The sequence below is a fragment of the Falco cherrug genome, chromosome 5 (genome assembly GCF_023634085.1).
Source record: "Falco cherrug isolate bFalChe1 chromosome 5, bFalChe1.pri, whole genome shotgun sequence".
NCBI lineage: Eukaryota > Metazoa > Chordata > Aves > Falconiformes > Falconidae > Falco > Falco cherrug.
The window spans coordinates 64,886,372-64,901,423 of record NC_073701.1 but is presented as its reverse complement, the minus strand read 5'-3'; the positions used below and the strand labels follow the sequence as shown (position 1 = coordinate 64,901,423).

Below are 15,052 nucleotides of genomic sequence, written 5' to 3'. Positions count from 1 at the left end.
AGTCACACAAGGTAGCAAGGGACTGTAAGGTCCGCCCATTCTTGTCTCCACATCCTTTGGATAACTTCCAGAACTACTGCTCAGAGTAAATTCCAAAGCAGCAGTGGCAGGTATGAAAAAAGGAGTTAAAGCTGTGGCTCTGCTTGCCCCATGAACTGACCAAGTGAGTGGAATTGGTGTGGATGATGACAGGCCTTAGATAAAGGAGTGCAGTAGCTTATCTCTTTCTGCAGAAGAAATGTAGAGGAAATAGGATGCTCCAACAAAATTCTGCTAAATATTGACCTAGATACCTAACAAAAAAACCTCAGCAGCTTGTCCATACTCAGAGACCTATGAAAGGCCCTTAAGGAAAAGATTTTTTCAAGTCCTTGTTCTAGCACATACAAGTTCTTTGCCTGATAAATGCTTTTTAACGCTTGTGCAAAACCAAAACAAACCAGGGCTAAGCACCCTCATAAATCACTACAAGTCAGCTATCTCCTTCCAATTCTGTGAACACAAGGGGAAAAAATGTTAAAGATGTAATGTTGACAAAACAATGAATTAAAGACATAATATGGAATAAAATAATGAATCCAAAGCAAATTCACTGCTGAGGTGGCCCGATCACAATGTGAAAGGGAAGAGTATTATTTCAGAAATTAATACTATAAAATAATAAGTTCTTGCAATCTCCTCATCTCTGATGACAGACAGACAAGATAGGTAAGGCAGACAATTCAACATGCCTTACAACTCGAGCACCTTCTGCTGCTCCCCACAGTCCCTCTTTGCAAAAGGATACAACATTTGTATGACTGATGGCACAGCTAGCACTACAGCACTCTGTTTTGAGAGAAATACAAAGTTTACATTGAGAAAATCTCCTCAAAATTACAAAATGTGGAATATACCCTGCCAGCCGGCAGACTTTTTAAACCTACTTTGTGCTGCAATGGAAAATAGATTCTGGAGGAAAAAAAAGAAAGAAATTATTGTTTTGCAATTATTATTTTTTGTGTTGACTTCTTTACTTTTCTCCCTACTCCGGGGCATGGTCAGGTGAATACATTTTCATAGAGCAGCATAAGTGTTGGTAAAGCATTTGTGCTATGGTCTGTCTTGTTGTACTTTAAATCAGAGAGTTCAGACCCTTTTAGCATTGTCTGAAAACAAGCTCTGCTTGTAATTCATATCCGTAAATAATCACATGAAAAGCAATTAGATGGCCAAAGGTGGGGTCCTGTAGCCTATGGATGGATGAACAACACCCCATCAGGTAAGCTACACTATGAACTCCCAGTCCCTCTCCCATACTGGGAAAAAGGCCACTGTATCATTTCCATCACATGTTTCCAGCAAGGTACCTCGCCACAGGCATAGTCAGCTCTCATCCTCTGCATCAGTGCTTTCTCTCGAATTTAAGCCTCACCATTTTCCCTTCTTGTTGCCAAGAGGCTCCTTTTCTCCCTGCTGTCACAGACAACAGACATAACCTTCAGCACCACACAGAAAATCAGATTTTTTGGCAGTGCCTCTACCACGAAGATGGATGCAGGTAACCAGGCTCCCCACCACCATGTCCCTAAAAACCACTGCTTCTTCAGCCACCTGGGAACACCGAGGAAGCCATCCGGGGCAAAATTCAGATGGAAATATTAGTGAACTAGCTTATTTCCAGCCAAACATTCAACGTATTCAGGTCATGCCTGCCTGCTTCAAGGAAAGCAACTGTTCTGCAAGCAGAGGGAAATCAGGAGAGACAACAACAACAACAACAAACCCCACCAACCACTCGTCTGCTGAATCAAAAGCCAAAGACAGGCCTGGCCCTTCCCTTCAGAGGCCTGAAAGAGAATGAAGGGAAAGTCTGAGACTTCCTGCCTTTGTAATGAGTTTACTAATTAAATGTTAATTGTGGGCCTTGACTGACCAACATTTAAATGAGGCCTTGGAGCCAGGAATTGGGCTATTGTGGTCAAATTGTTTATATGGACAGGAAAATGCCTTTCTAAACATTGGATTCCTGCACTCTGGCCAAGCTCTGGAGGAAGCTCCACGTGCAGCACTGCCGGGGCTCGTGCCTGAGGACTGCTGCCACGGGGCTGCCCTGTCCCCAGCCACCGAGTAATCGCACATGCTCCTGGGTGCCTCCAGCGTCCTCCTGCTTCCTTTGACAGTATTGGCTTTGATGGGGACCCAAAAAAGGCAATGTCCCTCTGGTCATCACTGGGCCAGTTGAGTGGGCGAGTGATGCCAGTGCCAAGGGGTGCACTTCTCCAACGTAGACAGGAGGTTCCCCACCTCGTATGCCGTGGGTGGCGATTAGAAGATATTTGTGCCTTAAACTGAGATTAGAAGTGGTTTGTGGCAGGAACTCTGTTTTTTTTCATCTGTGTTTAGTGCAGAAAGCAGCAGTGTGGGACTGTGCCTCAAGACTGGTGCTCGCAGTCCCAGCTGCTGTCAAACAAGTAAGTGCAAAAGCCCTTCATGCTTTAATGCTTCCCTCCTTTCTTTACTCTTGTTGATAGCCTCCATATATTTAGACTGGCTGTTGAAACACGTTACAGCCTGGGCTCTGATGCATCCTTCATAGTTTGGTTGAGTTCATCTCTTTGGGACATTCAGCAGAGATTTGAACCGATGAATCCAACTAGTTTCCTTACTCCTTCACCTTCCTTTTTATCTTAATTTCCCCTGACAGCTTGAAGAGCCTTTTTCACACCCATCACTCACATCACCTGTTGGTCCTTATCCAAATCCTCCTGCTAAGGAGCAATGGCTACTTTTCAGCCCTTGACCCACTTGGATCAGCTGCTCAGCTCCCATTGTTCCTTCTGGCTTTGCTTCACTACACATCTCAAAATCCAATGCAAAATATGCTAAGCATCCTATTAGTGTCTGTGTTCCATTTCAGAACCACATGCCAGGTAGTTTCTGCAGAATTCATGCTTTAGCTAGCCTATGTGGTCTTGCATTTCTCTAAAAACATTTCAGTGCAGTAGCATGATCTGATGAGGCAAAAATTATTTGGGGTGCCAGAAGCCTGGGAGTTGCACTCTGTTTCCTGCGTATCTATTTCTCCCCGGCAGTTTTTGACCATGTTTATTAAAATTGACCACACCACCTTAGACTTGGTGACTGTGATTAAGACCCATCCCCACCAATGCTGATAAATTTGGCCTGGTGAATTCTAGTTGAACTTTCAACCTTCTGCTGAGCTTCCCCTTTTATTTGTGCATTTAAGTTGTACCTTTGTATTGTTGGTAGTTTAGATTTGAAAATATATTTGACCATTATATCTTGTGGGGGGGAGGAAAAAAATACTCCCCTGATTTACCAATTAGCCTTCTATTTTATTTTAGAAATTGATGTCAGGGAAGTGAAGTGATAGCCTAAGCCATGCTGAAAGGTTCTATTAGTTTTGGGGTAGCGACGGTGTTAAGCAATTCCAGCTTACCTGGGAAAGGTCAGATGAGTCCCAGCGATAAGGCTCACAGCTGAATGTAGTGCTTTATTGTGGAACAGCTTCAAGCTGTATTAGCCAACAGTGACTTAAACCAGTAAACTGGGTTCCCATCAAGTCCAAATTAAGCTCTTGTACTGAAAGGTCCCACTGGATTTCAAATACTGAGAACTGCAGCAAAACTTAACTTTCCTGTCATCTCTCACCCTCAAAAGAAAAGTAAAATTTGGGTTTGGGTTTGGTTTGGTTTTAGTTTTTATTCTAGGTTAACAATGAAGATCAAGAGCTTCTATATCCATGGAATATGAGGAAGCAAAATTCCCCCACATTGTCCCTGCTTTTGGAAACAGCAAGAGGCCAAAGCATAGCAGAAAGCATGATGAGAAGCCCCTAGTGTCCCTCAGCTTCGGGATTTGGTTCTGCATCAGCGGCAGTCCTATGCTACCACACTCTGAACTCCTCTTTTATAAAACCGTTTTGTTACCATCAAACAAAATTGTAACCTGCTTCAAGCAGTTCCTCTCAGTTATTTTGCTGCAGTATATTCCAGTTTTACATGAAGATGCTCTGGGCAGTGCTTGCTGTAATATGATCTGGTCATAATGTCGGCCAAATTCTCCGCCAGGATGGGTCGATACAGCATGGTTAATGCCAAGGAAGTAATTTACTGGAATTACTGGTTGTCTGATCTCTTCTGTTTAAGGAAACTTTTCTTCTATTAAGAAACTGTTTCCTATTTCCTCCATGTTTGGGAGTAACACATTGATTTCAGTGCAGCTACTTCTGACTAGCAGAACTGCCTCAGATGAAATGAGCTATATGTATTCCTACATGTCCATTTTTTTGCAGAAGAAATAGCTTATGGTTTTTTGTTAATGATGACCTTCATAGTCATGCATGGTTGTAAAAGCTCAGGGCAGCTAGGAGGAATTATTGCCACCACTATACAGACGAGCCACTGACCTACTGGCATCCAAACTCATTGCAACAAATTTTGGACACTGAAGTGAAGCATCTGAGTAAGGTACATAGTCAGCTCACACTTCACCTGCCATGAAAGGGATGGGTGGAGGTGGCAGTGTCTCAAGCAGCTGTGGTTAGAACTGCAAAATCCTCTGTTGGAGTCTCTAGTGGCAGATGTGCTGCAGGGATGGGTGCAGAGGAAGCACAAACTGCAGCAACAGCTCTCTTGGTTTGTTGTGTCTGTCATTCAATGGATATTCTTTGAAATTGTTGTTGTTTATGATTTGCTTTTTTTTAGGGTTGGAGAAGAAGAGAGAAAATGCACAACAAGAAATGTCCACTTAATATTCCTGAACCCAATAGATATCTTTTGACTGCTTTCTGTGTAAATATATGTATTGTGGTTGCTTGGAACCTGATTCCCCTTGTGCTAGAGACAGGTAAATCTTATTTTTCATCTACAAACCTACGCATAAACTCAATGAAAAACCCTGGAAAAGGTACATGGCAAGGAATAAAGGCTGTTCTAGCATTTAATGAGTTACCCTCTATCTCTTAACACCTTACTTCAGCTTTCCAGAGAGAGGGCTTGTGCCAAGTATCATGCATCTTGGTTCAGTGATTTATTGCCATTAATTTGTCGCACTTAACTGAGTTACCTAAGCAAGGCTGTAGCCACTGTCAGTGGTTCTGCGTGTCACACAATGCCACTCCTGGGACCCATTCACTTCTGTCTCATGTCTTGATGAAGTTACTGCTAAGATCTACATCCAGGTAGAAGTTGTGCCAAAGAAGCCAGACATCTTGGGTGATGAAAGGACATTGAATTTTCCTTCCTGATCCGCAGGCTGGCTTTGTAGGGCTGAGTGTGAATGAAGTGAGAAAAATTAGATCTCAGAAATGTGGTGGTGGAAGAAGTGAGATTTGGGAATTGTCTCACACATCAGGCGAGGGAGGTGGCAGGCCAAAGGTGGCTCCTACACAGTTAACAGTGGTATGTTCAAGCTTCTTCCAAGAGGGGCAGGGGTGAAGGGAGGACTGGGGGTAGCTGCACGACCCACAGCTGGGTGGAAGCTGTCCCAGATAAGGAGGCAGCAGACAGGAACCTACCACTAAGCACTGCGCTGGAGTACAACTGTCAGACTGGGATAAATCCATGGCTACGAGCATTACCCATGGCTGTCAGTGTGCTCTACACCACAGGCACCCACACTCCCTGAAGACATGACAGGAAGGTAGGATTCAGAAAATGCCTGCTTGAAAAGCACCAACCCTAAACACCTGGGCCACAGGAACACTATAAAGCCTCAAAGCAGCCACTCAGTCCACAACACAGCTGAGCTGTTTGGGTTTCCCCCATCTGAGGATGCCTCTTAGCCACTGATACACCAGCATGAGCCTAAAGGATGGTCTGCAGCCTCAACTACTTCTCTCACTGGCTCCCAGTGTAGCTAAGCTCAGAGCCTCAAGGACAGTGAAAGCATCTAACCTTGCTGACACCACATCACTCATGCCTGAAGTTCAAAGTGAACTAGCATTTTTACAGATCCTATCCCAGGTGCCTCACAGTCACTATGCCGTTAGGAGGTTTTAGCCTCATTTCCCAGGCAGGGAGGGAGGCACAGGGAGGTGGAAGATGGTGGCGCAGTCCTGTGCTACCTCACACAGCAGGAGGAACCCAACTGCAACAAGGCAGGTTAGGGATACCCTCTGAGAAGCAGGAGTATTTCCCTGGCTGGAGCAAGATAATGCCAGTGTTCCATGGCTTTCCATAGCCAAAGGCAAGGCTTGGCACCCATCTGGGTACCTCTGCATGCCTCTGCCTTGGCTTGAGAAGGTATCCTGCTGAAGAAAGGTATCAAAGCAAACCCCATGTCAATCTCCCATACTAATTTCCTAGCAGAACTCACAACTATTTCCAACTAAAATCATTAAATCAAAGGCAACTGTGAGTAAGTAAACAGTTGTCACAGGACCCTTAATCTCAGGAGAAGGAGGTGCTGGCTGACTGCCAAAGAGATGTTGCCTGAGCAGCAGGAATTTTTCCTCCAGCAAGCGTAACCCTAACCCTGGTGAATTTTACCTCATTTTGTAGACATATAAAGTCATATTCGCACTGCCCATCACGAGGGCCTCATTTAAGTATCTCACCTCTTAGGGAGTGTAAGGTCAAGAGACTGATGAGCACTTCAGACCACCTACCACCAGAGCTGTGAGACCCTCATTCCTCTTACAGTCAGTGGAGAAAAATAGTCAGTCACATGTCAAACAGGCTACCAGTTGTTATAGATAAGCAAGGCCGACTCCAGACTGTGGTGTCCTGCATGTGGCCCATGGACATTATCTGCCTAGGTCAGACCCCAATCAATCCCATCCCAGTGTCCTTCTCCATCCAAATCCCAAGCCAGAAGATCAGGACACCATGAAGAAGAAATAAAAAGCTTCACAGGAGCTATCAATTAAATATTCTGTGACCCCCACCTTGTTTCCCTTCTTAGGGAAAGATGGAAGAAATAATTCTGTATTAAATCTTCTCTCTACACAAAAGAACAAGTTTAGACTCCTCAAAAGGTTTTGGGAAACTCTGGTTACTATTCTCAAATCGTTCTAGTCAGCAAAAAAAATCAAGAACAGGGAGAGGAAAACTAAAATGATGCCTTTTTTTTTTTTACTTTTTTTTGGTAGTGAATGTGAAGTGACCCAGAAAATCAATTATTTGCTCTAGTATAGAGCTATAATCCTCTCTAACAGCTAAAGTTTAGTTTAAGCCCTGAAGTACAAGGTTTAATATGGCTTCCAATAGTTTTATTGTCTTTAATTATGGTTTGTATTGTTATCCTTGGTAACTGTATAAATAGCCAATCCCTTTTTTGATATAGTTTGCTTAGGGGAAAAAGTACATGAGATGACATTGCCTGTGCCTTTACATTGTTCTACCTGTTTCACAGTGAGAACTCCTAAGTCTAGGCCAATTTCACCCATATTTAACAGAGAAGCAGGGATACCAAGTTATTAAGTCCTGAAAAGCTTAATTGTAAGAGTAGCCTAAAAGTAGAGCAGTGTCACCACAGAATGAATGATGCCAGGAAAGCTGCACAGAAGGAAAACTTCATAGAGGTCCAAATATGACAAAGATTTGACCAACATTTGCACTTTATAATATGTTAGAGAATACACCTGAGAAACTAAATCCACGGAGCCTTCTTTTACTTTATTTAGGCCAAGCTATGTATTTTATAATCTTGTTAAATCCTGCACTTAGCAATTTTTGGTAGTAAGTCGTTCCCCAGGTTAGTTGCATGTGGATAGTACAAGCACGATCATACAGATGCTTCAGATGTACCCTTTATGTCTCAACCCAGTTCAATAGCATGTGATTGATGGTGAAGGATGGAGACTTCTCTGGAGAGTTCTGAAAAAATCTAGAGATTTTCTGAATCATATGTGGTTCAGCAGAAGTCATTCTCCTGGAATAAGTTAGATATATACAGACAGAAAATAATTTCTGTAGCATTTAGAAGGTGGAAAAATCAGAGGGATTGAAGAATTTATGGAAGGATGCACTTATATTGCATGTTCATTTGAAACCTGATTCATAACTCATGCGTTTTCTTGCATACCTTCATTCATTTTGCACCTACTTCCTATGTCAGTTCCAATTGCATCTATTACATTACTGTCCTACTACCTTCTTCTTAGCTTACTTTCTATATTTTAAAATGCAATGCACACATTTAGTAGGTACATGAGTAGCCTTAACAGAAGTTAATTTAAACAGCATACATTTGCACTGGAGGTCTCTCTTCCAAATACCTGCCAGGCCAAGTGCTGTTTGGTTTATGTGAATTAATGGCATCACCGCCTAAGGTACAGAAGCTCTGAGAACTCATCTGCTGCACTGTAATGATTCCGTTCTTATTACACTATGATGATTAAGGCTGCAAGTTGAAAAAAGTATTTAAGTGCACATTAAACATACGCTTAAAACTTAATGGTGATACTAATAACAACACTTCCAATTGCATAGCTATAAAATAGTGGAGAGAGTCTGGATTACCTACTGGAATCATACATTTTTATCCTAAATTAGAGTGCAATGAAAGATGAGATAAGATGAGATGACATGAGATGAAATAGATTTATACCAGTTTCTGTAGTACTAAGTTTTCAGTAGTGACCACAGGACAGTAGTTTGTAATTCTTATATTTTAAAGCTATTATTAAAAAGTAAACCATCTGATTTGACTTCCTGTTCCATCTCATCCAGTCAGGCCAGTATCTATCTAGCTGGTAATATGCTGGACTAACACATTTCTCCCTGGAAGGTGACTCAGTTTAAATTAAGTAGCATGCATCCGGAAATGGAAACTCCATCATTCTTTCCTGTAGTTTCTTAAGCAGCTTCACAGTTAAAAAGAAATGTGCCTTGTTTCTAAGATGATCACATCTAGCTTTCATATCCATGATTCTTGTTATCTACTTTCTGACAGATTAAACTGCCCTTTCGTATCTTGCATTTTCTCTGTTACACAGTGTAATCAAAGCATTTCTCATTCTTTCATACAGGCTAAATAAACCAATTTCTTAATTTCTTACACCATCAAGCATTTCCCCCAAGCCTCTAATCCTTTCAGTGCCTCTTTTCGGTGCCCCTTCCACATTTACAGCACCCAACCCAAAATGGGAGTCCCACACCACATGCACAGACCTCCTGACCTGGGGGAAATCAGACTCCTGATCTACAGTAAGGGACTCTTCCAAAAGGTTCTGGCTTAGCCAAATTTTTTTTATTATTTTTTTTTATTATTTTGCAGACAAGCTTTTTAAACCAAGATAGTACAAACAGATACCAGGGTAAGGGAGCAATCACACAAGCAGTTATGCTGGCCGTTGTGAAGGTGCAGCAAGCATTTGCAGGGGGATAGCAGCAGCCTTGTACCTTAGCCACAGCCACAATGTCCCATCTGACTGTGTCATCAGCTGACTCCATCAGGGCAGCTCACCTGAGGAAAACTTGGGCTGGCCAATTGTTGTAAATTACATCAGGATAATTAAGCTTTGATTTACAGATGTCATTTTACATAGTCATTTTATACTTGGTAGAATGTAGTTTGATTACCCCTTACTGTTGCCTTATCTTCAATAGCTACAAATGCTATTAGCAGTTATGCAGCAACTTACTCATTTTTAACAATATAACAATAAAGCGTATACCATGGTTAACCATGCAGGAAATGTCACTTGCAAATTATCATTTCCAATTATTCAGTATTAATTTAAGGGACACGGTTATCAGTCCAGTTACAATTCTTTTCTTTCTGTGACCTTCCATTTAATAACTCAAGATTTCTTTTCTTTTCTTTTTGTCTTTCTTTTATTTGTTCCTTTCTTTTTTCTTTTCTTTTCTTTTCTTTTCTTTTCTTTTCTTTTCTTTTCTTTTCTTTTCTTTTCTTTTCTTTTCTTTTCTTTTCTTTTCTTTTCTTTTCTTTTCTGTTCTGTTCTTTTCACTTTTAATTTCTTCTATTTTTTCTTTTCTTTTTTCTTTACTTTTTTCTTTTCTTTCCTTTTCTCTTTTCCTTTCCTTTCCTTTCCTTTCCTTTCCTTCCCTTCCCTTCCCTTCCCTTCCCTTCCCGTTCCCCTTCCCCTTCCCCTTCCCCAGAAATCATGTGCTTGTTTCTTAGACATATTTCATACCTCTTTTCTAAAGAGCAAGTGTTGTGAAACCACAGAAACGGCCTGACCAAGTTTGCTGAGAGGAAGTTGATGTCCATTCAGGAAAGGCTGAGAAGCCTATTTGTGCACTGTGTGAGACTCCAACAACTGATTTAACCATCTAAAGATGACTGGCAAATAAACTGAGATTTTTTTGGAAGAGGAAGGGAAACAAGATCCAAGAAGCCAAGTTGTTGGGACAGCACTGTATTAATTAGCCTGAAAGCTCTAAGAGCCCCAGTGGTTATCCAGGCTGCCCAGGGCACAAAACTGGCTGAGAACAGCCCTGCTGCTCAAAACTGCCTCCAGGGACCTTCTGCCCCCATGGCACCTGCCTCCCCCTCCCCGGAAGAAGTCACGAGCTTGGAGAGAAGGAGCTTCTTTCCTTCTCTCTACACTAATTCTGGAGAGCCCCATCTTGGTCCTTATCCCCCAAGGTCTCTGCCACAGCTCTCAAATTTGTCTGTGATTAATTTGGTAGCACATCTCTACTCAGCAGAGCTGGAAGGTATCTGGGTCATGTTTCTAGGAGGGATAAAACCAGGCTCTCTCAGGGCTGAACTATGAGCTTTCACTTCCTAAATGACTGTTCAAACCAGTGGGCTATTAAGCAAAGGAGATAATACACCACTGGCTGGGTTTTCAAAGCAAAGCAGCTAAAACAGCATTTTGTGAGGGCCCTGATCCTATTAGAATATTTTAGGCAAACCCTGAGAACACCCACACAGTCAGAAAACCGAAGTCCTTCTCCATCTAGCCCGGGATCCCAATGGGGATTAGGCAAAGGCCAGCTCTCCCACTGCTAAATTAAGTGGCTAAGAAGAAATGGGATATTTACTATCTGGAATTGCCTACCTTCCTCCATCAACTACAGAGGGAGCCCAAACAACTGGCTCAAACCAAATGCCCAAATGCATATAAGTAGATAAGATACACCCCCCCTTTTTGAGTCTTGGTTCCCTGTTTATAAAATGAGAATACTAAGATTACTTACCTCTGTCACGGGGTTATTATTAGGATAAACCTAACTGAGAGTTTCTTTCCTACTCTTAGGATGAGGTTAGAAACTATGCAGAAGCAGCACTGCTCTGGGAATTAAATCAATTCTTTTGCTCTAGGAGAAAGAGAAGGAGGGTAATCCTTCTTTGTTTTGTGTTTAACCTACCAATTTTGCTGTCTTCCCTCCAGGCCCAGATTGTTCCTTGGAGCCCAGGACCATAGATGTAGCATAGCTGGACTGGCCTCTTCTCCCTCCCTTCCCGCTGATGGATTGGAGGACATTATTTGCCTCTGTAATGACTGGAAAAGTCTCTCCTTATCTACACAAGGAAGAGCCAGGGAGGACTTTATTTGGGTGCCCAGGGAGATGACGATCAAGCAGTTCTACAGGACAAACTCCCATGAACCTGCAGATACCTGGGAGAAGCAAGGGCAGCTCAGGCTTACGCAAGACCAGACCCAACACAGGGTGTGCAGCAGCGGACGTTGCAAAGCCATCAGCAAAGGGTGGCAGGTCCCCTTCGCGCTTTCTCAGGAAGTTTTGTGTAAACATCAGCTCATTTGTGGTCATTGAGTTTGAAACGATTATTCCCACAAACAGACCAATTGAAAGCAGAAATAGACTGAATGTGTATTTTTCAGTTTGTGGTCTCCCCTGCGTTTAAATACAAAGGGAGAGTTAGCAAAATGAATGACAACATTACACCTGAAGATGATTAGGAAACAAGATAAGCTACTCCTGTGTTTATCTTTGACAGCCATTACAACATAACGTAGCCAATATGTAGTTCAATCACTTCTGATGACACTTTCTCTCTCTTTTTATGATAAGAACCGTTAGGTTTAACTCCTGCCAAGTAAAATCAGCCTAGATACTGGTGGTAGTGATAAAAGTAGCTCTGTCTTTGGGCTAATAATAGTTGATACACCTATTGGTCATAAAGTGTTTTGCAAATGTACATGAATTTGATTACCATTTTCTTCTAATTTACAAAGAGAGTTATTGAAGTATTCAGGCAATTAAATGTGCCACTAGACACTAAAGGATTTTTTAAAAGTCCTTTGGGCATTGAACTGCCACTGGGAGTCAAGAGAACGCTTGAATTCACACACAGATCCTGCTAGGCAGCTACCACCTAAGCACTGGGCAATGCATGTCTTCCATACTAATGCAGCATCCAGCTGAAGGTAGCAATATGCCTCATAGTGTCCTTTTTAGGGCAGGGACTTGTGGTCTGCGTGCAGAACAGGAGCTAAAAGAAGAAGGTTGCAGGACTAATGAGGCAGCTTTGGTCATCAGGCAACGCTGTGCCTGCACAGCAGATCTCTGCTGTCAATCCCTGTGCAATTAGCTCTACATCACTTAGTGTGGAATTCATTTCACATTGCTTAGGCAGCTAAAACTGCTGCTCCTGCACCAGGGGTCAAAGCCAAATTAACAAGTTCTTTTACCAGTGACTCGCTGCCACTTTTGTCCCAACTTTTCCATTCACTTGGGGGCGGGGGAGAACAGGAGTGTTCCTTAGTGAACAGTGAATGAGATTTTAAAAGCAACAGATTACATTGCTGTCCTTAAGCCTGCACTATTTCAGGCTCCCCCATGCATCAGCATTAGCACTACTGAGCTGCACAAGGGCAGGCATAAGGCTGGAACTAGGGGAGACAGGCTGTCTTTTGAGGTGCCCATTTCTTTTTGTAAGCTTCCCATGGCTGCGGTCAAGGAGCTTAGACTAGTTGCCCACTTCCAGGGATGCAGGGATAACTTTTATTCCTAGAGAACAAGTCAGAGAAAACCTAATGTAGCAGCTCACCCTTTTCCCAACAAATCAGACACGGAAGGACTGATGGGGAAATTGTAATTTGCCTTGTGTAGTTACACTGACACCTCAGTAAATGCTCCTCAGATAATCAGATAGTCGTAACCCTGTTATAGTCCATTAATGCATCATTTCAGGAGATTGCCAGGATATTTACTGACTAGCTAAGGCTAGGATGGGTTGGGGTTTTTGTGCCAAAGAGCATGGAAAGCAGCTTATCTGTTCAGTTACTTTGAATTTGGAGGTAATTTGCTGCTCTCATTGCTATGTGTCAAGAGAAGAGGCAAGTACAGAAACTGTCATTTATACCACTAATGGAATTAAAAATGAATGTAGTCCAGTAATCAATGCCTTGTTCATAGTGATGGGTTACAACTTATCTAAACAATGTGACCTTTAATTGTGTGCAAATGTCATTTCCAAAAGTCTCCCATGTACTACACAGTAAACATCTCTCTCTGAGCCCTGCTTAGGCAGATGCAGCTTTTCACCCCAAATCCCGATTCTGTGCTAAGAAGGTGCTGTGCTGGCATACTTGGACACTCAGCAGCACTACTTTTTCAGATCTCAGTCACAAAGAACGTGGCCGTGGGTCTTACGTATCCGGAGGAAGTGGAAACTGAGTGATTTGACAGCGGCAGTGGAAGGCAGGACCGCCCCACATGCTATGTGTGGCACATAGCTTTGTGAACCTGTACGCAAAGTAAGAGCTGTGTGTAAGCACATAGGCAGGCACTTGAATCCCACAGAGATGATAACACAGATATCAACAGCATATCCTTCCACAGGATGCTTTTTAGCTGGCAAATCTCATCCAGTAAGGCTGCACTAATCTACATGGAGGCAGCCCTAACTGACTGTCTCACAGTGAGTATGGAAATCCAGCACTGAACAAGGCATCGCAAGTGGGTTTTTCCCCCAGACTAGATGAATGTCCAAATATTTAGCCCTTTTGGTTCTGTGAGTTGAGCAATGGGGTTTTGCTTGACTCCATGGAAAAACAGCCCAAGAGCTTTTCTCGGATTATAAACCTGGTGTTGGTATTCCAGATTTGTCACAGTCAGACTAAGACTAATGATCCTACCTAGATAAGCCTATCTCCTTAGCAGACTTGACACATTCAGGCACCAGTGCAGACCAGGTCTATAGTTGGACTCAATGATCTTACAGGACTTTTCCAACCCAAATTATTTTATGATTCTATTGCTTCATGAAATAAGTTTCAGCTTCACTTGCACTACTGAACAGAGGCAGGAAGATGAAAACTGTGGCTTACCAGCTGATTGACATCTCCGGAGGTGTGGGCTCTGATCAAGGCTTTTGGCATGGTTTGGACGTTGGTTACACATCTCCCACAACCCTTGAATTCTCTGCTATCTTATAATGTTGAGCTCATACTTATGGGGACAGTCTGGTGGGATTTTTCTGCCTTACCTGGCTGTTTATCTTCATGAAGCTGGTATAGATGCACTAGTTCTGAGACACTTGGACAAACTTGGTTAAAAAGACTGGTGCTGAGGAAAGAGGGGGAAGAGGAGTGCAGATGGGCACACAGGCAAAATGAATACCTTAAACTTTCTTTCTGTGAGGAAAAAAAGGAATAAGGAATTAAAAAGAGATTCCAAGAAAATTTGAGAGCATTTACAAGTCACGAGTCTTCAATCAAATATTTTTTTCTCTGAATTTGGAGGTGGGGAGGCAGACTAGCCTTTAAAAAAGAATTTGCAGGCCTACTGTGAAAGATGTATGAGATGTGGTAAAATGAGTTTACCAAGATGGTGCTGCTCATTCCACCTCCCTCTGAGCAGGCAACAGAAAAAGCATGATATCTGCACCCCAGCAGTGGCCTCAGTGAGGTGTTAATCTCCGTTCTCGGTGAATGCTATTTATGTATCAAAGAGTCAGTGAGAAGGAAATTGGCTTTACTTCTTTTATATACCTCTAGTTCATTCTCTGCCTCAGCTTCAGGATGAATATTTGCAATCCCAGAAAGTCTCAGGTGGCCTGCCTCGTAGAGGATGGAATATGACTTTTTTCTTTCTATTCAGGTGATCTTCATTCTTAAAGCTGGAATGCCTCAGATGCTTCTGCCAGTAAAAATTAATAACTTCTT

At 42.5% G+C, this 15,052-nt stretch overlaps 1 long non-coding RNA gene across 1 annotated transcript; it reads left to right on the top strand.

Moving 5' to 3' along the window:
• Positions 1-2,394: 2,394 nt before the first annotated feature.
• LOC129736206 (uncharacterized) lies at positions 2,395-14,766 on the top strand. Its single transcript, XR_008732493.1, has 3 exons — positions 2,395-2,453; positions 4,710-4,851; positions 11,312-14,766. It is a non-coding gene; the product is annotated as an uncharacterized LOC129736206 (long non-coding RNA).
• Positions 14,767-15,052: the final 286 nt, after the last annotated feature.